Raw genomic sequence first — 20,804 nt, forward strand, 5'->3', positions numbered from 1 at the left:
TTAAGGAATGTTATGGAGAAAAAAGTATTTAAATGTGATTGTTTGTAAATTTTTGAAACATTCTGTTGTGTACTTGATTTGGGGGAAGGAAGTGAGTTTTTTCTGGAAGTTGAATTTTATGTTTAAGAAATAAGAGGATTTCTTTCAGTAGGTATGGAAAAACCTATGTTACATCATACATATAAATAGAATTGTATTATTAGGGTATTTGTCTCAGTTTATGATGACAGTATTGTTTGTTTATTAAATATAATCTTCTAATGTCTACAAATAATTTGTGGTCTACGTGGAAATGACTTCAAGATTATCTCTTCACATTATTGTAGTATGTATTGTAGTGCCACTTGCATGTTAAACAACTGAGAGAACTGTTTAGAACTGGAAAATGTAATTGGTTATCTTCAAGCAGTGTTTACATTGATTAGGTTTATACAGTCTAATCAAAACTATAACTAAATCAATTGTCAATATAATAATAAACTAATTGCAAATAGAGATAACAACTTTCTCTATTTTTGGTAATTCTATTTATCCAAGTAATAAAATGTTACTTTGTTTGCTGCTGAGCACAAAGCTACATAACTGACAAATTAAATCATGAACATCAGATAATATAAAACTTTTAATTGTAAATATGCTTTAATATCTAGTTTATTAACAGAAAGTTAATAAATTTTGAATATAACTTATAAGGTGCACTTCAACTGAGCTTAGACTGTATGATTAACCCATTCCCATGATTCAGTTCTTCTATTTATGAAGTAATCCTAGTAGTTCTGTGAATACTTTTGAATAAATACTATCCTTTCTTACACAATAAGAACAGGATTGTAAGAGAAAGTGAAGTGACTTTAACTAGTGTACAGATTGTTTACAAGTCCATGCTTTCTGTCATCCAACCTTTTTATAATCTAGCAAGTGGGATTTTTTTTAAAACTCTTATCTGACTTGACATTTAGAGCTGTTTGGTACGACAAGTGGATTTACCCAACAGTGTTGCAAAAACATTTTATTATGGTGCAACAGTTGGGTTACTCACATGTCCTTGTAATTTCCACACTGGTACAGGGTGTGTATACCTCAATAGAAAAATGTAATGCTGTATTTTATTGTTTCTATGGATCACTGAAATAACAAAAACATTATTTTGCTGTTTGTAAAATTTAAACTGTAGATCTATTTCTGTACTTCAAAACTTTAAGTTATGGTTCTTGTTTCCGTTGAGAATCAAAGGAGTTACTGTGTACTAATTTGAAAGTTTAGTGCTCTGAGGAACTATTTTGGCATGCTAATAGTATTTTATTTATAAAACAGATTGAGCTTGTAATATGTTTAGACTAAATTTCTGATTTAATATAAATGTGCTCTTTTGCTTCCACAGTTTCTAAATGAAGATGAAATGAATTCTAACTTTGAAAAGTTTTTGTGTATTCCAAGTGTTATAATATATTATATTAAATTATTATCATATTTTAAAATTAGTTCACATACAATGAGATTGTCATTTGCCTTTTTTTTAACCATTAAAAATGTTTAATGTGATTGTTTCTCTCAATTTGCTCCCCTTCATTATTCTCCCATTTTTCATGGAGAGTTGACAATAATCCACGAGGCAGTGATGATTTTCCTATAATCTTGAGAGAGACTGACTGTGGTCGAAGCCACATGACCAGTGTGCCCCAATGGAAGCTGGATCAGGCAAACTAGCCCTCTTTCACTGCTCTTGCAGAACTTAATATTGTCAGCATCTGTAAACCGTCAATAGATGATCGGCAGCAGCAACTGACTGTATTATGCAAGCAGCTGCTCAATGTATTCCTCAAACCTTGACACATTTTCCACTATATCCTCGTCCATGGTGGAATCCTGCCTGCCACATGGAACTGAAGGCTCAAAAATGGGCCTGGGATACTTTCTGAAGATATCCCACACTCTTGAACTGCATTGCTTTTCAGCGGGCCCGTGCACATGCTAGGTGGGTAAGATGTCAAAGCCAAAAGGATTCTTGGATTAAGTTCAGAACCAGCATATCTTCTACCATCTGTTCCAAAGTCATATGGGACAATATTAGAAGAGTATGTGGGCAATATAATTCTGTCCCCTTCTTTATCTTGCCGTCTGATGACCAAGAAGTAACTGATACCCTGAGCATCGCTGATACTCTAGGTAAAAGCTTTGCCAGGTATCTAGCACTTCTCCTTCTTCTTCCTCCTTCTTAGCCATCAAGACTTGTGCAGAGGAATCACCTCTTTCCTTTTGAGGTGATTGTCTCTATAACTATAATCGTCCCTTTACACTGGTGGAACTGAAACTGGCCCTTCATTGGTCTGGCAGTACATCGGTTGGACCAGATGATGTACACTATGATATGCTGTGCCATCTACCTCTTTCTTCTCTTGCTATTTTTCCAATTGTTTTTAACTGGACCTGGCAGGAGAATGTTTTTCCTATTGTCTGGTACCAGGCTATTGTCCTACCTTTCTCTAAGCCTGGGAAGGACCCCAAGATTCCTTCAAACTACCATCCAATTGCTTTGACGAGCTGTCTCTGTAAGACCTCAGAGAGGATGGTTAGTGCTTGTCTTGTTTGGTTCTTTGAATCAAAGAACCTCCTCCTGCCCACCCAGTGTGGGTTCTGATGACAACACTCAACCATGGACCACCTGATACAACATCTTGTATCAATATTCTTTGACACTGAGAAGGCTTATGATACAACATGGAGGTATAGCATTTTGCGATACCTCCATATATATGTGTTACGTGGCCATTTGCCATTTTATTGAACACTTTTTTTTTATTGGACAGGCAATTTCAAAGGTTTGACACTTTCCCATTCTTTTCTTGGAGTCCCTCAAAGCTGTGTTCTATGTTTCACACTTTTCAGTATAAAAATTAATGCCATCACTGAACAACTCTCTCTCACTGTTACAAATGGGCTCTATGTCGATGACTTTCATTTCTCACATCAGTCGTCAAGCATGAGGTATATTGAATGGCAGCTATAGACTGTTATAAAATCAAAATAATTTTTCATATTTATTCTTGGATAACATTGCTGTATCCACTGGTCAGCCAATCCCACCATAACTTCTTTAAGGTAGACATGCTTGATTGGAAATACTGTCTGCTATTTGCTGAACATCTTTTGAACCATTCTTCCATTTCCATTTATACCTACAGTTTGAACTCAGATGACTGTGTGGGCTCTGCCATGGTTTGTTGTGGTTCTGTAGTTGCTCGAAGAATCCCTCTACAGCTTCTATGTTCACTGCTGAACTGTATGTCTCTTGCCCTGGGTTATGTAAAACTAAGCATTACTCAAACTGCCAGTGCTCTACTGGTCATGGAATCACTTCATGTTGGTTCTCACCATGTTCTCCCCAATATTCAAAACCGAATGTCCCATTTCCTATAACATGTACTTCTATCCAGTTTTTCTGGAAACCAGGCTACATTAGTATTTGTGGGAATGAGATTGCTGACACCGTAGCTAAGTCTATCTGCTCTGGCACTATCACTGCTCTGCCTATCCAATACATGGACTATGGTCCTGTAATCAAGGCTCTGTGTCAGCTGGTAGTTGACTTGGAGCATTATAATCTAAACTTGTAACTTTTAATATATATTAATATAAGATTTTATCATTCCATGGTAAATGTTTCAGTTAATAATTTTTTAAAGTAGTTTATGAACTTTACTGAAACTGCCTAGGCCCATTGGACCAAACCCATAACTATTTGTACCCATTAGTTTACATACTAGCAACTTCTAATATATTAAGTGTATATTCACAAAATTTGGTAGATTTTTACTGAACATTACAAGGCTGTTGCACACGAAAAGTCATAATTTTTAATAGATAATTTGTTTTATTAATATTTGTTCATGTGCATTTTAACCTGGGGATTAACTCTCAGTCTTCTACTTTGAGTTATCATTATTATCACAACATAACAAAAAGGATGTCTTTCAAAAATAAACCTCCCATGGACTTTGTGGAGTACTTTCATAAGAAATTTTGTAATACTGAATCAAGTAATACATGTTTTTAGCCTTTCTGCAATAAAATATAAAATAAATCAAGTATAAAACCTTGGTATTTTCGTAAATTCATAATAATACTTGGTTTTCCGAAATATAAAATTCCTGGTCTTAAAAGAGTTGGTTAAACAATATGTTTATAAAGATGCAAGTAATACATAAATTGCTCTAAAAATTAACATCCAGGAGTTGCAAATTATCAAAGAAATCACCATCAAATACTGGTTGCCAACATTCGTATATAGATTTAAGAACTAAGTTAATTCTAAATAAGTTCATGAATGTTAATCATACTGTATTTTTTACTAATAATGTTTCTTTTGTCCTGTTTTTAAACTAATAATGTTTCTCTTGTCCTGTTTTAAACTAATAATGTTTCTCTTGTCCTGTTTTTGAACTAATAATGTTTCTCTTGTTCTGTTTTAAACTAATAATGTTTCTCTTGTCCTGTTTTTAAACTAATAATGTTTCTCTTGTCCTGTTTTTGAACTAATAATGTTTCTCTTGTCCTGTTTTTAAACTAATAATGTTTCTCTTGTCCTGTTTTTGAACTAATAATGTTTCTCTTGTTCTGTTTTTGAACTAATAATGTTTTTCTTGTTCTGTTTTAAACTAATAATGTTTCTCTTGTTCTGTTTTTCACTTTCTTTCAGGCTTTAAATGAATATAGCTGCCGATTTGTCAATCGATTGCGTGGATCGTCTATTATGGTTTATAATGTTTAATCTCGACTCCGAGAATCTTGGTTTTCCCAACTTTATTTCTCAAACTGAGATGTGCACATAGAATTATAAAACGTGTCGATCGCGCACGATAGGAATTCTTGGAATAAGTTCTATCATCTATTCCTGCAACGAAGCTGAAACTATAAGAAAAGATTCTGATTTACATTGTCATTACGATTTGTAAGGAGTTTACTTTTTTTGTGTGAAATATAAAATCAATGTGTCTTGATATATATGTTAAATATTAAATTATGAATTATATATTGCACTTTGATTTAAAGCAATATGTTCTAAACATCATAATAATTGTATGTATATATACATGTGTACATTAATATAATTGTAAATTACTAATATTGAATAACAATCCGATTTTCTTTCGTATGTGCTTCCATGTTGGTATATACATATTTGTATCTATGTACATTTCCCTAGTTCGGTCTCTGTCAGTCACAGGTGCGTTTTTTAATATGCTCGGCATGGCCAGGTGTGTTAAGGCGTTCGACTCGTAATCTGAGGGTCGCGGGTTCGCATCCCCATAGCACCAAATATGCTCGCCTTTTCGGCCGTAGGAGCGTTATAATATTACGGTCAATCCCACTATTTGCTGGTAAAAGAGTAGCCCAGGAGTTGGCGTTGGGTGGTAATGACTAACTGTCTTACACTGCTAAATTAGGGACGGCTAGCGCAGATAACCCTCGAGTAGCTTTGCGCGAAATTCAAAAACAAAACAAAACGTTTTATTAATTTATTATAGTCAGGCTATTCAGTTAAAGTTTTAATTTTTCTAACTTGCACGACATTATAGCGAAATTTCAAGGTTGGGAATTATTACAGCTTCTCAGTTATAAACCGGATTAGACTTTCTTAGCACTTCTTCCGATAGCTTCGTCATTTTTTCAATTGAAGAACAAATACTGTATTGTTTTTTTTTGTAAGTGCTTTTTGATTTCTTATGTGCAATACTATTCATTATCTTCGACTAAATCGATATAAAGAATATAAAGAATCGATATAAATGTAATAGAATTCTAACTAAACTACAGCTTGTATAACAACTACTTTTATTGTTTTAATTAATTTAAAACACCTGTTCCTGCAACAGCTTCTAACTCCCCAAAAAAATCATCTTTCAACATGTATATTAAGCAGTGTTACAAAAACTATTTATCATACAGACATCATATGTCATGTAAGCATTATATAACTTGTTTCTCACATTTTAAAAAATGCAATTATTACACCCGTGGTTAGTGAGGTACATTAAATTTTTGATAACGAGACATTCGAATCTGATGGTGTGAATATCTCCAAATGTATCGAATGTCGGTGATGATCAAATGGAAGGCAAAGTAGAAGTACTGTTACGTATTATAATTTATCTCGGACAAATCTCCGTTATATTATGTTACGCAAGTTATGTATGTTACGCGTCTGTTTGTTTGTTTTAAATTTCGCACAAAGCTAATCGAGGGCTATCTGTGCTAGCCGTCCCTAATTTAGCAGTGTAAGACTAGAGGGAAGGCAGCTAGTCATCACTACCCACCACCAACTCTTGGGCTACTCTTTCAGTGACGAATAGTGAGATTGGCCGTAACATTATAACGCACCCACGGTTGAAAGGACGAGCATGTTTGGTGTGACGGAGATTCGAACCTGCGACCCTCGGATTACGAGTCGTGTGCCTTAACACGCTTGGCCATGCCGGGCCGTGTTACGTGCCACGTTTTCAAATAGCCGGAAAATTTAATTTTAATTTAGAAGTTAACTGAATTTCGATACGTATCAAATTTATGACATTTGTCAACAAGATTGACACACACAGTTTTCTTTCTTAACACAAAATATTTTAACATACAAACCTCAATACAATTTATAATAATGGATATTACAAATAATGATTTATATTCAACAGTTTTACAAACTTACAGAGGAGTAGTTGTGATCTCCCCCACCCAACCACCCTCTGGTATCATAGCCCGCTTTCTGTCACTGCGGGTCCAAAGAAACGCTACTGTATCATTTGGGGACTGAAAAGCAACTGAACTAGTTGGTCTTAAACAAAACAACTATAAAATGTACATTAGGCTTAATATGGCCAGGTGGTTAAAGCATTCGACTCCTAATCTGTGAATCGGCGGTTCGAATCCCGGTCACACCAAACATGCTTCCCTGTAGCTTTACACTCCTAAACATCTCAGACGGGTGTATCAATTTGCCGTCACGTGGCTTTGCACGAAATTCAAAACAAACTTATAGACAATACTGAGTTTTATATCGGGCCTGGAAGTGATTACTTTACAGACGATCCAGGTCCGCGATGAACAAATTAATTCTGAGTTGATGTTGTTACACCTCACTTAAGCCGACTAGCTTGGTAGGTCTCACACTGTTCACAAGCTGACTCTTACCGACAAAAATATTTAATGTACTCGAAGAAATATTAACGTTCGAAGTTAATTAACTGAGGTTGAATGGTTTGTAATGTTCGAAATAAACAAAATTTCTGTAGTTTTCCAAATAATAAGCATTAATCACAATTATAGCTTCCGAGGCTTACAGTATGCTGGCTGTAGCTGACAAACAAGAATAACTTGCTCTTGATACGTCGGCTTCATATACTAATCACGCGAGATTATCGAACTTTCAACAATGTTCGAAAACACGCTAACGTTTTCGTAAAACAAATATTGTTGGTTCTTGCTTTCAAGAATCTTCTACAGGTTTAGAGATCAGGCGAGACTTGCTCAATACACATCCAGAAATATACGTCTCATGCATCAAACTGAAACACACGTACTTTCCTTTTACTTACTCGAAACAAAATGTTTTAATAATATAATTTATCAATTTAAATATATTAATGAATAAAATTATTTAAAGTTATGTTAATAATCTTGTTACATCAGTGGATCGCTAAACACAAGTTGTAGTAATATATACATGTATTGAAAAATAAATTCATAAACGAATGAGCATAATGTACCTAAGCGCGGAAGCACATTGTGCTAATATAATAATAAGTAAGCAAAGAACAGTTTATAAGCATAAGGAAAAGTTTTATTGATGGTGGAACATATTTATGTTTCGACAGAACTTTGGTCTTTCTTCTTCACAATCGCATCGCATATTTTCGGTAGTTAGTTATTTTAGTTTAAAACGTCTTGAGCCCTAAAGGGGCTTAAATGACAACCAGGAAAGATCAGAAACTTTAGCCCCCCCGTGTATTTTGTGGCAAAATAAGACAGTTAAATAAAATGATATAACAATTCATTACACTAAAACCTAATTTGACCACAAATATTTACTGATTGCACTGCCGAAATATTAAATATGAAAAACAAGAAAAGTGTAAGGGACAGGTAAACAGAGATTCAACTGAAATGAAACTGCTGTTAAAAATACTTTAAAAGCAAGGAATTATCTATTAAATATACTTTAATTATATCTAATTTTAAGGAATTACAATGTAATATAATAAATAATTCCTATTTTCATATTAGACCGTAAACAGTGTAACAAAATAACATTGCACTTGGTTCAAATGATAAAAATCACAATAAAAAATGTTGGGAAACACTGGATCTCTTTTTAATTGTCCCATTTTCTTACTATGGAGTCCCAGCATGGCCAGATGGGTTAAGGCGTTAGAATCGTAATTTGAAATTTGAGGGTCGCTGGTTCGAATCCCCGTCGCACCAAATATACTCACGTTTTCAGCCGTGGGGACGTTATAATGTGACGGTCAATCCTACTATTCGTTGGTAAAAGAGTAGCCCAAGAGTTGGCGGTGGGTGGTGATGACTAGCTGCCTTCCCTCTAGTCTTACACTGTTTAATTAGGGACGGCTAGCGCAGATAGCCCTCGAGTAGCTTTGCGTGACATTACAAAAACATACAAACAATCTTTCTGTGGTATACATGATGTAGCGTGTATGCCACTACCTCCTGCGCCATCTATTTAATAGCATCACAAACAAACATTCATTAAAAATATGACTTTAGGTATTCAAGATTCAAACGATTAGAAAAATAATTTTGGTAAGTGCAACAACCATTTCTTTATAAAAGAACACAATTTTAAATAAAAATACTCTCCACAAGAAAAACAAGACTTCACCAGGACTGTAGGTGAGGGTTTGATTATATTTTCATTGTTGTAATTTTTAAATGTAGTACCGAGAAGCTAGAGTTATTAAAAACCGTCAGTTTTTCAATTACAGTACAACTTTTAATTTATAAAAAACAAAAATATTTACAGTTCATATCAGTAAATCTTATGAAAATGTATGATGTAATAGCTTGCGTTCTACTGTGTAAGTCCGCATACATACCGCTGTACTACTGGGGAGCTCAAAGTATGATGTAATAGCTTGCGTTCTATTGTGTGAGTCCGTATACATACCGCTGTACTACTGGGGGCTCAAAGTACTCTTTAATACATCAGAAACCTTTTGACGTATTAACTATTACTACTGTTTGACGAGAGGCCTCTTCAACGCCTGAGACGACATATGTAATGCGACTAAGATATAACATTTTATCATTTGCTTTCAATTATGCGTTCTTATAATTACCATAACATGAAAAGTATCTAAATTTTAATATATTAACTGGAAATAACCAGTCTCAGGAAATAAGAAATTATATGAACTGACTTCCCAGTTTTGTTAAACTGAAATAAGTTTTCCATAATTTAAAATTCATTTTTTAACTTGCTATTTTCATTTTTCATATAAAAGTTTGTTCTACTGTTACAATGTCCACTACTATACAAACACCGATGTCTAGAGATAAACGTTGTCAAACGTTGTGTGTGTGTTTATTATATATTTGTATATTAGTCCCAAGAAAACATTATTTTGGTTTCACAAAACTAACGTTTTGCACAACTATTATAAGTATCTGCTATTTTAAAACAAAATTTATAAGCTATTAAACTTTCTGTATAAAGTCTCATATTTTTATAAATATTTTAATTCCATTACACGTCTACTATGTCATGTTTTCAGCTTTGAGGTACCGTGGTATCTGTTCCAATAAAGATGATTCAGTATGTGAAAACGTTAAAATACCCTGTAGTAACATAAAATTAATTACTAAACCAATCTCGGTTCTCGACTGCCTGTGATTTTTGTGATTGGTCGGTAGCAATAAGGTTATACAAACAATGTATTTTATTGGCTGATTCACTGTGATGGATGGCCCGGCATGGCCAAGCGTGTTAAGGCGTGCGACTCGTAATCTGAGGGTCGCGGGTTCACATCCCGGTCGCGCCAAACATGCTCGCCCTCCCAGCCGTGGGGCGTTATAATGTGACGATCAATCCCACTATTCGTTGGTAAAAGAGTAGCCCAAGAGTTTGCGGTGGATGGTGATGACTAGCTGCCTTCCCTCTAGTCTTACACTGCTAAATTAGGGACGGCTAGCATAGATAGCCCTCGAGTAGCTTTGTGCAAAATTCCAAAACAAACAAACAAACAATTCACTGTGATAATTACCTGCTCCTAATATTATTGTATATGCATTTTGTTATTCAACAAAATGAAAACCACACAATACATAAATGAAGTTTACACTTATGTAATTTTTAATTTAATTGTCTGTCTAACAGTCATGTCTTTAAAATAATCAAACCATTGAATATTATGGTAAAATCAAGCACTTTTCTGTGGCATATAAAATGGAAGCTAAATCAAACCTCGTTTAAAAATATCAGAACAGGGTAAACAGATATTACAAATATATTTCTTTACCAATCATGTTGCCTATAAAACAAAAATCTGATAAACCTCAAAATAACAGTAAAAATCAGAGGAACCATTCCATTAGTTGATAACAGATGTAAGAATGGAACAATCTATTAATTAGGGTATCCAACAAATTTCACAAATGATTTAAAATTACTTCTAAAAAACAACAATAAAATGTCCATAAGTTTCTTAGTCCACAGTCAGTATCACATATCAAGACATAAATGTTTAAGCTCAATGTTTATAAAAGGTTCTATTATTTTATAGTATTATAAACTTATACACCTTGTTTCCTTTTCTGTAGGCCCAGCATGGCCAGGTGGGTTAAGGCGTTTGACTCGTAATGTGAGGGTCGCGGATTCGAATCCCGGTCGTACCAAACATTCTCGCCCTTTCATCCGTGGGGGCGTTATAAAGGCACGGTCAATCCCACTACTCGTTGGTAAAAAGAGTAGCCCAAGAGTTGGTGGTGAGTGATGATGACTAGCTGCCTTCCTTCTAGTCTTACACTGCTAAGTTAAGGACGGCTAGTGCAGATAGCCCTCGAGTAGCTTTGCGCAAAACTAAAAAACAAACAAACAATCCTTTTCTGTAAATTATAACTCAGTGCTTCTATACAGGGGCGTAACCAATGGGGGGGTTGGGGTTAACCCTCCCATGGACCCAAACTCTATAGACAAGTTCAGTTGCCACCTGTGAAGTTTCATAAAGATCCGTGATTGCATGGCAGATAGTTTCACACATAACAAATGGTCAAATGCAAATTTCTGACTGAACACTTTTAATACATCAAGTTTTGTCAGAACTAGAGAAATACAATCGAATATCTATGAAAGGCTCAAACGCCTGTTCATTCTTGCCAGAACATCTACAACACAGTTTGGTTCAACTTTTATATCACGGTAAATGTATAATGAGACCAGGCCATTCAATCGATCTTCGGTGGTGGTATTTCTCAAATACGTTTTGATTATTCTGAGAGTTGAAAACGAACGCTCCACTGAGCTCGTTGACACAGGCAGCGTGGAAAATACTTTCAACAGTCTAGAAATGACTGGGAACATTTCTGCATTGCACATTGCATATGCATCAATAACTTTCATTGGTCTGTTGTTCGCAAATAATTTGTTCCAAACCCTAAGTTCACCAACTGCAGCTAGTGAAGTGCTGTCAATGTCAGCCTTGTATATATTGACCAACTCTTTAATTTGGTCACATTGTTGTGCTGTAGGTTCTGACCGTTCTGTGGTAGATCCTGATGGTAGTAGACACATGAAGTTTGTAAAGAGAGTTTTGTGACTGGACAGACGGTCAAATATTTGTGAAAGAAAGTGATCAACAAATGGTACAAATACAACAATACGAAAGTACTCTTCATGACTAGTGGTTTGTGTGTTAGCACGGTACATCTGTCTTTTAGCCTGCCTTGGCATTATGATGTCAATTTGAAGCTCACTATACAGAGTTTGAGCCTCACAGAAATTGTTGTTAAATTCATTCACAGTATTATTTCTGAGTTTTTCTAAATTTAATGAATATCGTATATATTTTGCAAACCAAGTTGGAAAACGTTCATAAACATCACATTCGACAGGCTCTAATCACCTTTCTCTTCTTTGTTAAAGGCTGTTTGAAGTGTATACGATAGCAACATCGATATTTTCACAGTAGTTTTGGAACTTTATTATACTGTCTCTTTAAGTGTATAACTTTTGTAATTCTTAAAGTCTCCAAACTCTATACATGAATAATCTAAGAATTCATGTAATTTCATATCTTATATAACAGTAAAGTTAAATAAAAAGTCGTTCATTTATTATGTTTAGTTGTAAGGTGATAAAATTGTTTCATGATAATAACTGCCATATTCGAATAATATGCAAGTTTTACTAATGATAGCGGAAACAAGTACCCTATTGGACAATGTCTGAAAGAAGTTATGAATAGTATAGAAATGTATTCCATAGTTCCACAAGATTTGTGTTATCACTGAAGATTAGAGGTATGTTTACCAGTGATCAACATCTAATAACATAAGACACTCTCCAAGTTTAATTCAACTGTGATCTTGTAAAGAAAATAGATGGATAAATAGTGAGACGTTCATTTAAGATTTTAGTTGTGACAAACTGTATTAATACATGTTAAAATACGGAAAATAATAGTTTCAACTTGAGAGATTGATGACGTCATCATACATGGAAGTATAGTTACACTATCACAGCGCATTTATTAAAATCCTTGAGACAGCTGTTAAAATAATGATTTCAATATAGTTAAATTTATACATTGATCATGTGAAAGTACAGTATCCACTTTTGTAAAATAACACCATGAAGTATCATGTGTAAATGAAATATTTTCTCAAGTTATAGCATAAAGTTTGTTTGTTTGTTTCTTGAATTTCGCACAAAGCCACTCAAGGTCTATCTGCGCTAGCCGTACCTAATTTAGCAGTGTAAGACTAGAGGGAATGCAGCTAGTCATCACCATCTACCGCCAACTCTTGGGCTACTTTTTTACCAACTAATAGTGGGATTGAACCGTTACATTATAACGCCCCCCACGGCTGAAAAGGCGAGCATGTTTGGTGCGACGGAGATGCGAACCCGCGGCCCTCGGATTACGAGTCGTACGCCTTAACCCACCTGGCTATACCGGGCCAGCATAAGGTTAAGCTACTGAAAGTGTAAGTTTAACTACTGCATAATATTTAAAAATGTTTTTGATGGCTCAATCTCATGTTGAGAGAAAATAAAAACAATGTACATGTAGACTCCATGATCATGATGGGTAGTTACAAACTATCGCTGAAAGATCAACTTCCATAGTTTCAAGACACTGATCTTCTCCATGACTTTGTAAGATTTTTATTTCAGTGCGGATGAATCTCAAACAATTATATAAAAAATGGTTTAAATTCTGGGACAACACATACGTTGAAAAGTGATTTTATCTCACTTACTTTATAAAAACATTTCTTTGGCCCTGATTTCAGAACTTCTTTCCCGTCTTTCTTTATAGCAGCCATATTTTTATTTAAAACTCTTGACATAATTATGTATTGATAACTTTAATGATTTATCAAACTGCTCCTCAATATGTACGTTTCTGGCACTTTGAATTAAATTATTTTTGTTTGTTGTTTAACGCATAGTTTTACAATTGGTTATACGTGCTCTTTCACTAAGAATATTAAAATTCGATGTTTTGGTATATGAATCTCTCATACTAACCACTCAGCCACAAATGTTATGGAGTGAAAGTCTTTTCTCAAGATGGCAAACCATGACATAAGTAACCTACTTGTTATCATATGTTAGTATCAAGCATATTATATCTTTTAATAATGCACTTTATTGATGAGTGAAACGCGTCGTACGCAACAGATATGTCGAAATTAAAGTGGTTTGAATACTATTGTTATACATTATTCTAATTGTTGAAAGTTTTAATGGGACTAGATATAGAATATAGTATTATAAATGTAATAGGTTTAACATTTATTTCTGTCGGTAAGTACAGTAATATAATCTCGCTTCGCCAGCTTGATGCGCAAGTTAAATCACCCATGATTTGTGACAGACGTTTATAATCAACAAGAAGTTGAAAAAACTATCATTACACGTAAAACAATCACTTAAATTGAGATTAATACAATTTTAACTTCTTGATATTTTCACTGTAAATGTTTACTGTAGGTTGTCATTTATATCACGTAATGCTTTCTGTTAACATTTTACAAAGAACAATTCATTCGAACTTCTGTGGTGGATTTAACACTTGGGAAACATAACAGGAGTTTATCTAATAGATAGTGATGTTGATTTCAGAATTGTGACTATTATCAGGATAAAAGGTATGCGTGTTCTAATTAAACTATGTTGATGACAACATCCGGAGTAAATCCAGGTAACAACTTCCATAACTCATACACACAATACATCAAGTCTTCATTCATCAATTTTCTGTAGTCTAATTACTTATGTACACTCATAAAACAAAGAAAGGAAGAAAAATGAATTTTGTTCATTGAACTACTAACCAATCAGTACTCTCTATTCGTGTTATTATGTGCCCATGCTTTTCATATTGGGCAGAACTGTTGTGCAGTGTTATTCTTACGAGTTCAGAAAACTGAATGTCGTATCTTAATCGCCACACACTATAAAAACGCAATACAGCTATAACACTAAATAAATAACAACGAACATACGTCTAATTCATTTGAATTCGTAGGTTGTTATGTATGCAGTCTACACGAACTTTCTATTCGGGTACCTATTAGACGGATATCTACCAACTGACAGGTCCATTGATACCACTTCGTCTCTTCGCAACGGTAAACTAACAAGTCACGTGATTATTTTTATTCTTGATAGGTACAAAATTACAAAATGGAATACACGAGAATACCTCGCACAGTGCGGTTAATGCGTTGGAAAAACTACCGCATTGATTGAATCAGCACTGAATGGGGGGAAAAGTTTCAATAGGAAAAATAATGATACGTGGGTACCATAAGGAATTTCTTCATAGTAGAAATAATTAAGCCTCATTAGTTAGAAAAAACACAAATAGTTATGAGGTAAAATAAAAACGATATTAATTGATAACCTTTATTTAAAAAAATTAAAACAATGAATATTTTATTTTGAAAAAATGAAAAGTGTAAAAATTTACTGTTTAATGAAAATCTATCAAATCTTAGTTGCACCATTTTTTCTTTTCTTCATTTCTTCGTAGTGTTCTCGGTCTGGATCATGATTCATAATTAAGTCTGTATCAGTTTCCACTGCCCGAAACATTTTTTCAAGTTCCTTAAGAGAAATTATTCTTCCTGCTCATCACTAGTAATTTCGTTACATTCTGGACTTTTTTCTTCTTCATGATATGCCCAATCTTGGTCTAATTTAAGGAGCGTATCATTGTCGAGAGCTTCAGAATGTGCGTAAATGCATTCTCGAACATTATCCACTTCCTAAGACTCGCCCCCCGCTAGTACAGCGGTATGTCTCCGGATTTACAACGCTAAAATCAGCGGTTCGATTCCCCTTGGTGGGCTGAGCATATAGCCCGATGTAGCTTTGCTATAAGAAAAACACGCAAAAAAACACACCCCTAAGACTCGAATTCAATATTGTGTCCAATTTCGACGACGTCTTGCGAAACATCCCTAATTTCGGACTCAAAGCGGCAGGAATGGCTTGCGCAATCAGACAAAACGTTCTTCCACGCCGCTCTCGTGTTACTCATGTTAACTTGGAGCCACGCTTCGTTGATGCTTCCGATAGAATTTCTGATGTTGTAACTTTTCTAGAATTCAGTTAAAGATAGTGCAGCTTCTCCAGTTGTAGCCTTCGCTGCTTCAAAAAAAGTTCGCTTTAAATAGTAAACTTTAAACGTCGCAATTACAGCTTGATCCACTGGTTGCAGTGGAGATGCTGTATTGGATGGAAGAAAGTGAATCTTGACATTTTCGTTAAAGTCACAAAGTTCCGTTAGATGGCCTGGTGCACGACTTAATAACAACAAAGCTTTACAGTCCAAGTTGTTTGTTTTCTTTGCAATAACGTTCAACTGTAGGACAAAAGTAACTTTATAACCAGTCATCAAACAAAGTTTTCGTAATTCATACTTTTTTTTGATCGCCAAACAACTGGAAGACTCTCTTTTGCCCAGTGTTCGGGGGGTTTTCATACGATTCACAAGCATGGGTTTTAATTTAAAATCTCCAGATGCATTTCCGATTAACAAAAGTGTCAAACAATCTTTTGACGTTTTGTAAACTAGCTGAGGTTTTTTTTCATTTTCTGACAGAAAAATTCTTGAAGGTAAGTTTTCCCAAGATAAACCAGTTTCATTAACATAAAAAATTTGGTCATCTTTGCACCGAACTTTTTCAATAATTATTTATAAATTTAATAGAATAATTTTCAGCAGCATCTTCGTCTTCACTTGGACTTTTACCTGCAATACCAACATTATGAACCATAGAGCGTTTTTTGAAACGAAATAACCAACCATGGCTTGACGAAAATGTTTTATTAATTACCCCTTCTCCAGTTTTCTTTAAGGACGTTGAGGACTCAAAATTAACCAAGCCCACAGTGAAAGGATTAATTAAGTTCTCGACCCCAAATTGACCTTTATTGTGTCCATTCAACAACTTATATGTTTTGTTCATCTCTACTAAATATAAAAAACTTTCAGTAGTCATCGGGAGCCATATTTTGACAAAAATAGAGAATTTTTAATGAAGTATTTTCAATAAGTATTTCTCCATGAACATATGGAGTCAAAGTGTTGGCTGCTCGGAGTGCAAAACGATTTTTATGTTAAAATTAGAAAGTACTTCCACTTATCTGAAAAATTCTGAAATTTCATTTCCATGACCTCTTAAAATCTCCTAACAAAGTTTTAAATGTTTCTATCAGTAAAACATTATATTTTATCTATCATTTTCTCTACTGTAACTTTATATGGGGTTGTCCCATTTGACTGATCTTGTGACCACCAAATAAAAAAATCAATATATACTTAAATTACGTTTTTCTTTCTAGAATAACTTCAGATTGTAACATGAAACATTTCTTTATTCTAAATATCTTGAAATGTACAACAGTATATATCTGATTATACTTATAGTTTTATTGTCCTTTTGAATCATATTTAACTGATATTCTCACCATAAAATTTGTAATTTACTTTGTAAATGTGAAGATCAAATTACCCTACTGAATCACATAAGACTGCTTATGAGTTGCTTGCAAGCATACCTCATAAAAACTTATTATTCCTTATTTTATGTAATCTAACCTGAAACGGTTATAATCAGCTAAGCTCATTGATGTGTTTGCATGGGAATAAAGTTTGAACTGCAAGTGAAAATAGACAATTCTCAATACAGAAAACAATTTATCTCATTTGATAGATTAAAACCTTTGCTTCCTATTGAATGTAAAAATATAGTATTAAACACAGAGAAAATTAACAGCAACTCTGAAAAACAGGATTTGATGGGTCAGTGTGAATGTGGGGTATGATTTCCTATTTTGTAGCACTGTAACTAAATAAAATTTGCCTGAACACTGTTAATATCATAAGCAATTTATTTCAAATTTAATATTTCTTGGAGGGAATGTAAATACATTAGAGAAGAGGGATGTCAAGAAGAAAAGTCACAATTCTTGTACTAATGTAAAATTAAGGACTGAAACCTGATGTGTTACTAAAATTTGGATTATTAACTATGTTTCTATGACAAACTTATTCATATACCATGATAAGAAAGTAGTTCAATTAAATTTAAAATGTAACTCACTAAAACACCATAACATTCACAGAAAAAAAATTAAACAAGGGTGGAAATATATACAACAGAAAAGTTAAAGGTCTCTTTCCTAGTATTTAGTCAAGAACTTAATAATAAATCATAATACAAGCAAGTCCTTATATCTGACTTTGGATCTGACTATTCAATAAACACACCTGTTAGCCACACATACTTAACATCTTGAAACAGAGATCTCAAGTGATGAAAATTGAAAATTACAAAGAAAGAAAATGATTACTTAATAGACACACAATCACAGTAATACATCTTATGCTGTGTTTAAAATATATTTCTCTGTAACTGAATACTTTTATATCTAGCTCTGAAATATAATGAGTAATTTTACTTGACATTGAGGTTAGTCTTCCAAAAATCTTTGACAATTTAAAACAAGACATTTCTTTCTCTTCAAAACTTATACAAATGCAAAAATGACAGCATTTGCAAAATATGAAATGCAAAAGGAAAAAAAAACTGTAGGTGCCCAAAACCCTTTATTTGTCTCTCAACTACAGAATTAGCATACAATTTCAAGAAGTAAGGTCATTCTAAAGCTGTGAAAAAATATCTTCAGAAAAATATGTGGATCTCTTATGAATATTAAATGGAGAAATGTATCCTGTATTAATTTATAATATGCGTTTGTTTGTTTAGAATTAGGCACAAAGCAACACAATAGGCTATCTGTGCTCTGCCCACCATGGGTATTGAAACCTGGTATTTAGCAGTGTGATTCTGCAGACATACTGCTGTTTCATTGGGAGACATGTTTGTGAATTTGTTTACTTGTCCACATGCCTTTCCCACAGTTTTGAAGATGGCAAAACAAAATGTTTTGAGTGAGATTCTGGTTAACTCAAGTAGGGTCATTATCTATATAGTATAGCCACCCCACCTCCATCACTAAGAAGAAGGTAAAATGCACTACAAGGTTAAATCAAATATAATAGTGATCTAGGGGTCTTCAACCTAAATCTGGCATTGGATTTTGTGTTCCTAGTCCCCTCATTGATTTATATGACCCTCACAAGTTAAAGGTGCAAAATGTGGGGTATGTACTGAAGGATCATGGGTGGATGTTCTAACAATATTTCTTCATGGGTTTAACCTCTTCTACAAGTAAGATATAAATACATTTGCAGATAATGGAAGAATTTCTGGTATACTGGAGTATCTACAAATCATGAGAGGACTTTAGAGCACAACAGTACAGATCAGATATTCTATGCTTGTTCTAAAACTAAGCTGAACTCACTTTATGGATTTGTTTCATTTTCTTGAATTATTCCTGTAGATGATCTGTTAAAAATGATTCTTCAACAGGACAACTGTTTTTGAACACTAAGTGCAACTTTTTCTAATTCACTCTAAGGTTCATTTTTCACAATCTTAACAATTTGCTTAAGAATAAGTTTTATCAGAATGATTATATTTTGATTTTAAAATCTACCTGTGTTTATTTTTAATTATAAGGTCTATGTTTGCATAATAATATTGGTATTTTAGTATTAAAACACAGTTGTCAGTGCTAATAAAACCAAGGCTAGCTCACTCTAGATTACTGCAAAAAACAAGGTTCTCTTGAGTATCAAACATGCGGCCCGGCATGTCTATCTGCTCAAAATACTTCGCCTGTACTCTTGAGCGGCAAAATAGGATTTACCGAACTTTATAGCGTCTTTATGGATGAAAGAACACACACTAGAAAGGATAAAAGAGAATGTTAAGTGACGGGGAGATTCGAACTCTTTGTTAACACTCCTACGAAAAGTGGGGTCTAATAGGCCCCAGAACAACTTGAAAGGTTATTAATATTAGGATAATAATTTTGTATTTAAATGAAATTGCCATTAACTGACCCTATCCCTTTATATTTTAAGGAGCAATAATATTTTGACTTTTCAGACATTTGCGAAATAATATTTAATTTTTTTTTTTAAATATCCACCAAGGGTATTTTGGGGCCTATTAGACCCCAGATCAAAAAACATAAAAATGACTTTATTTATTTTCTGAATAATTCTAAAACAGGCCTGGGCAACCGAAAAAAGCAAATTATAGTAAAAATATATTAATTTTACAACTTTTTTTCAAAAGATGGATATTTAGGATAATAACTCTACTCCAACAATAATTTTAGACGGTCCTGATTATTGCCTAGTTTGCCCACGTCTGTTCTAGAACATTCTAGAAACTTTACAGAAGTATTTAGAATAATCTAGAATATTCTTGAAGCTTCTAGAATATTCTAGAAGAATCCACAAATCCTGTATATATAGGAGCTGAAATCTTCAAACCGTGTCAAAAATGATATCTCTTGATGAAGCTGTACATTTACTGACAAAACCATCCGACGATGAAAGTGAACATGATAATGTCGAAGACTACTCTGAAAGTTGTGATGATGATCCTTCTGAAACCGAAAATGATGAACAAATCGCGCCGTACCCTTCTGAAAGTGAAGAAAGTAATCAAGAAGATCTTACTACGATGCCAGTGAACGAACTTTTGTCCAAACATAAGAATTTTAGTTGTTCAACAACACCTTCAAGGATCAACAGAAGAACCGCAGCTCTCAATATATTCAATGGGAACCCAGGCATTACAAGGCAAGCTGCTCCAAGAGTCTCTACACCATTCGAAACATTCAAAATTTTCATTTCTGATAATATGATGGAACAGATCATTCACTCAACAAACACCGTCATAAAAGAACCAATTTTTGAAGAAGACCTCTGGAAATGGATCGCAGCTAATCTTTTCCTTGGAATAAGCAAATCCAAAAATGCATCGATAGACGAAATGTTTTCAACCGAATTCGGTTTGCCATTTTGCGAAAACTGATTACACAAGACAAATTCAAAGAAATGTGCTTAAAATCAGATTTGACATCCACTCTTAAAGAAATAGAGAAATCAAAGATGCCGCCATCTCTGGAGTCTGGAATT

This window comes from Tachypleus tridentatus, unplaced genomic scaffold (assembly GCF_004210375.1).
Source record: "Tachypleus tridentatus isolate NWPU-2018 unplaced genomic scaffold, ASM421037v1 Hic_cluster_2, whole genome shotgun sequence".
Taxonomy (NCBI): domain Eukaryota; kingdom Metazoa; phylum Arthropoda; class Merostomata; order Xiphosura; family Limulidae; genus Tachypleus; species Tachypleus tridentatus.